Raw genomic sequence first — 5594 nt, 5'->3', positions numbered from 1 at the left:
TCGTGTGACTCTGGCAACCACATTCTGTCTCCTTAAAGTTACTTTCGGAATAAGCTTGGGAATAGAAATTGCCCACTTATCGTATTGGTTAATCCTTATACAGGTATCATAAACTGTGTATTCCTCCTCTTCCTTCTCCTTCTCCTCCTTTTTTTTTTTTTTTTTTTTTTTTTTTTTTTTTTTTTTTTTTTTTTTTTTTTTTTTTTTGAGATGGTCTTACTCTGTCACCCAGGCTAGAGTGTAGTGGCTCAATCTCAGTTCCCTGCAACCTCCACCTCCCAGGTTCAAGCGATTCTCCCACCTCAGCCTCCCTAGTAGCTGGGATTTTTGTATTTTTTGTAGAAATGGGGTCTGTCTGTGTTGCCCAGGCTGGTCTCAAACTCCTGGGCTCAAGTGATCCACTCACCTCGGCCTTCCAAAGTGCTGGAATTACAGACGTGAGCCACCATGCCTGGCTGGGGACTGGATCGCTTCTCAGTCCCGAACATGGGACAACTCGCATGCTGTAAACAAAACATTCCTGGGGCTTTGACCTCCTCCGGCTGTGACCACTTCTCTGCTCCCCAGAGAGTGGTCCTCCCTTCCTGCTGCCTCTACTCCAGTTCCACCCTCTCCACTCAGACTGTCCTTGCTCTCCCCTGAAATGGGGTCATTTGCAGCCAGCCCCGGGGCGTTTGCACTGACGCACTTGGCAGCTCCTTCCTCCTCGATGCCTCCTCTTCAGCGCCCTCTCTTTTAATGTTCCTTCCTCTCACTGGCTGCTCCTTTTGAAGGTTCTTTGCTGGCTCCCTCTCCAGCTTTGGGGAGCCCCAGGAACAAATCTGAGGAACACTTCTCTCTCTCCTCTGCTTCCCCAGCGATCGCACCCAGGTTCAGGGGTGCTATCTCTCCCTTCACCCCAGCTTCCCCGTCAACCTGTCTCCGTGACAGCTCCATCTGACATCCTCATCCCCCTCACACCCCCAAGCCTCCTGCCGTCTCCCGCCTGCTTCCTCTCAGGCAGTGGCACCTACATCCTTCCCGTGGCTCACCCCAACTCCTGGAGTCACCCAGACCATGCAGCTCATCCACTCAGTCTGAAAGTCTTGCAAGGGTTACCCTCAGAATATTCCTTCCTTCCTTCCTTCCTTCCTTCCTTCCTTCCTTCCTTCCTTCCTTCCTTCCTTCCTTCCTTCCTTCCTTCCTTCCTTCCTTCCCTCCTTCCTTCCTTCCCTCCTTCCTTCTGAGTCTCACTCTGTCTTCCACGCTGGAGTGCAGTGGTGCGATGTCAGCTCACTGCAACTTCTGCCTCCCAGGTTCAAATGATTCTCCTGCCTCAGTCTCCCAAGTAGCTGGGATTACAGGCACTCACCACCACACCTGACTAATTTTTGGATTTTTTTTTTTTTTTTTTTTTAAGTAGAGACAGCGTTTCACCATGTTGGCCAGGCTGGTCTCAAACTCCTGACCTCAGGTGATCCACCCTCCTCAGCCTCCCAAAGTGCTGGGATTACAGGCATGAGCCACTGCGCCTGGCCATCAGCAGGGAGCTAAGTGTTAATCAGATATGACGCTTCTCAGCTTGAACCTCCTGATACCAACAAGATCAAAATTCCAGCCACATCCCCCTAGCCTCTCATGGTTCGGCCTGCGGGTCTCTCCCGCCCATCTTCTTCCTCCCTCAGGCTCAGGGCGGCCTCAGGACCTTTGCATCTGCAGACTCCCCCTTCCCATGCTCAGTAGCATCTCCTTAGAATCGTCCATGAACACTGGTCCTGGAAGTTCCTCCCAGCACCCTTACTCCTTTTCCCACTGCTGTGATATTTGCTTTCTTTGTCTTTGAAGCCCCAAGTACATCATCACATCATAATTTATATTTGTTTGGATCTCTCTCACTAGAATATACACCTCCAAGGCAGAGGGCTTCGCCAGTCTTCTCCTGGGACAGAGCCTGGGTGTAGGAGTTCCTGCCCCACTCCGGAGGCAGACGGAGCTGGGTTTGAGTCCCGATCTGCCACTCACAGATAGTGCTCTTGGGCATGTGAGCTCACTTCCCTCCGCCTCAATTCCTCATCTGCAAAATGGGTTAATAAGACCTATCAGGGGAGACGAGGCGAGGCGGACTTATGATGGAGAGATCCTGCGACATGGAAGAAACTCAGCATCATCTCGAGTGGCCGTGGAATCAACAAGTGGGCCGAGAATGATCTGTGGGTTGGCAGCTGATGGATCTGAGGGAGGGACGGGAATTGACACCAACACGAGGAGTGCTGGTTATGATATGCAGCGTGAGGATCTCTGGGGATCCTCACGACAGGGCCTGAGGTAGATACCATCTTTCAGGTCAGGAAGCAGCTCAGAGGAGTGAAGAAACTTGCTTAGGCCACACAGCTGGGGAGCTGGAGATGGGCCCGCAGCCTGGGGCTTCAGTGGTGACGAAGCCCGGGGATGCTAGCTACGGCCATGGGCTTAGCGTAGACTTGTGGTTCACAACCTCTTCTCTGCTCCCATCAGCCACCTGGTTCTGAGGATGGGATTGTCATGAGCTGGGGATGTGGAATAGGAAGAGGGGATGCAGTTTGAAAAAGTCAACCCTGGCTGGGCTTGGTGGATCATGACTGTAATCTCAGAGCTTTGGGAGGCTGAGGCAGGTGGATCACCTGAGGTCAGGAATTCGAGACAAGCCTGGCCAACATGGCGAAACCCCGTCTCTACTAAAAATACAAAAATTAGCTTGGTGTGGTTCCGGGCACCTATAATCCCAGCTAGGCTGGAGGCTGAGGCAGGAGAATGTCTGGAACCCAGGAGGTGGAGGTTGCAGTGGGCAGAGATCGTGCCATTGCCCTCCAGATGGGAAATAGCGAGACTCCATCTCAAAAAAAAAAAAAAAAAAAAAGTAAGTCAACCCTCACCCCACCCAGGTTTGGATACTTCCTCAGTTGAGGTATTGCGGATCTAGGGACAGTCTCTAGCGGGAAGCCACAGGGCTCTGCCTCATTCAACCATCCAACATTTGCATCAGTGATTTGAACAAGGACATAGAAGCTATGTCAAGAACTCACTCTGTGTGTGTAGGAACGGGTTTCAGGAACTTGTTGGAGGGGAGAAAGTAGAATTGATTAGATCTAAGTCAAATCTAAGAAAAAAATACTGAGCACATTGAGGCATGGCTGAGTGGACCCAGATAAAATTAAACTGATAAACACAGAACCCTGCACCCAGGTCCCCAAACCCAACTGCACACCTGAGACACAGGTGGGCAAATCCTGTAGTGCCCAAGTGCCCAGGCAGATGCCCCTCGATCTGAGCAAAGTCTTTGCCCTCCTCTCCCCTTGAGGGCAGGATGAGGATGGTGAAATTCAATGAGAAGAGCCTCAGGGGGATGAGGACTCAGACTGTTGAACAACTTCCCAAACACACTGAATTTTTGAAAACATATTTCCATGAAGGCAGGTCTTTCATGGAATGCCACAGGGCTCTAGGATAGACCACCATGTTGTGAAAAAAACATCACAAACTTTTGGATACACTTTTCATGGACAGGCTGGTTGAGTTGCGAGTTTGCGTAGACAGGAGAGGAGACACCGAGACGTGCTCCTGCAAGGACCAGGGTGGCCCAAGGTGTGTTCAACAGTCCTCCCTGGCCTGAAGCAGGACTGGGATCTCTCCTTGGTGAAGTCGATGGCTGTGGTTTTGGTGGGGACGTCTACCTTTAAAGCCCTCAATTTCCCTGTCTGCCCTGGTTACAACTGCATGTGCCTGGCACATCACAGGAGCTCAAAACATGAATGGAAACTGATCTGTAAACTTGGGGACTCTCTGTCTTGGGGTGTGGTGTATGTGCCTGCATGCATCTGCGTGTGCATCTGTGTGTATATGCCTGTGTGTCTGCGTGTATTTTCGTGTATATGCATATGTGTGCATTCGGATGTGTATGCTTGTGTATGTGTGTGTGCATCCGTGTTTGTATGCCTGTGTGTGTGCATGAGTGTGTACGTGTGTGCATGTGTGTATGTGTGTGCATGCACCCATGTGTGTGTGCGCATCTGTATGCATGCATGTGTGTGTGTGCATCTGTGTGTGTGCATGCGTGTGTGTGCATCTGTGTGTGTGTGCATGTGTGTGTGTGTGCATGCACCCGTGTGTGTGTGTGTGCATCTGTATGCATGCATGTGTGTGTGCATCTGTGTGTGTGTACATCTGTGTGCGTGCATGTGTGTGCATGCATGTGTGTATGCCTGTGTGTGCACACGTGTGTGCATGCAGGTGTTCAGTCTCCTTTTCCCTTTGGCTTCCTTCCTCAAGGTTAGGCTGGAGCCGCAAGGCTGGGGTCAGGCCTGACGGTTCCACCCTGAGCTGGTGGTGACAACGCAGATCCTCCCGTCTCCACCAGCGTTTACTTTAATTGCCCGAAAATTGACGATAGATGCAAGGAAAATAATGAGGCCTAATTATGTTAATTAAACGGCTAATTCGTTAATTAACACACTCACATCCTTGGCTTGGAGAGCCCCTTCGTGGTGGCCCGTGGGTTGGTTCAGTTCCAGCTGGGGAGGAGGGGCCCTGCCTGGGGGCCCGGGAGTTGGGTTGCCCTCCTGGACAGGGGCCACAGAAGCTGCGCTGACAGGGACACCTCAGCTGCTCCTCCTTGGATACCCCCCAGCCCTGGGCCCTTGGGGGCTGCTCTCTTACAGTCTGCAGTTTATAAGAGTCTGCAAAGGGGCTGGTGGGCAGAGCTGGGCCTGGGTCTGTGTCCTCTAGGAGCCTCCTAGTGACCCCTTGGTGGCCCCCCAGCCTGGAGGAGGTGGTGTGGATGGGGAGAACCCCACAGAGAGAGAGTGGGCAGGTCTGTCCAATGGAGACAGCTCAGGCAGCTGCAAGACCCATAGACAGAAGGCATGTTGCCCAGGAGAGTGGAACGAGCCTATGGCTGGGATGGTCCAGGAGCCCCTTCTATCCCTGAGGGCTCACCTGTCATCTAGACCCCTATGGATAAGAGCAGGGTAGCAGAAGCCTGGAAGATGCTGGCAGCTTGGCCCCTGATTTGCTGTGACCACAGAAGGGTCGGCCATTGCTCACAGACACAGACTGGCTCCTCACCACGCCTCCCCCCAAGCAGCCTCAACTCCTGTTCTCTGCCTCCCTTTGCTCCTCTTCCTCACCCTTGAGATCTCAGCCCCCAGTCCTGTCTTTGGGTCAGGAACCCTAATATGCCCCCCCAGAACCCTGGTAGCAATGGTTTGCAATGGTAGATTATGTGCAATCCATTCTGTTTCTCTCTCCCCAACAACCTCCTGGCCCTGCAGGATCTAGCTCCCTGCTGAACCCCTAGGCCTTGATTTTTAAAAAAATTGCTGAGTTTTTGGCTGGGAGTGTTGGCTCACATCTGTAATCCCAGCACTTTAGGAGGCCAAGGTCGGTGGATCACCTGAAGTTGGGAGTTTGAGACCAGCCTGGCCAACATGTTGAAACCCCATCTCTACCAAAAATACAAAAATTAGCTGGGCGTGGTGACATGCACCTGTAATCCCAGCTACTCAGGAGGCTGAGGCAGGAGAATCGTTTGAACCCAGGAGGTGGAGGTTGCAGTGAGTCGAGATTGCACCATTGCATTC

The sequence above is a fragment of the Cebus imitator genome, unplaced genomic scaffold (assembly GCF_001604975.1).
Source record: "Cebus imitator isolate Cc_AM_T3 unplaced genomic scaffold, Cebus_imitator-1.0 Scaffold216, whole genome shotgun sequence".
NCBI classification, from domain to species: Eukaryota; Metazoa; Chordata; class Mammalia; order Primates; family Cebidae; genus Cebus; species Cebus imitator.
The sequence above is the reverse complement of the archived record's forward strand: the minus strand, read 5'-3'. Positions refer to the sequence as shown.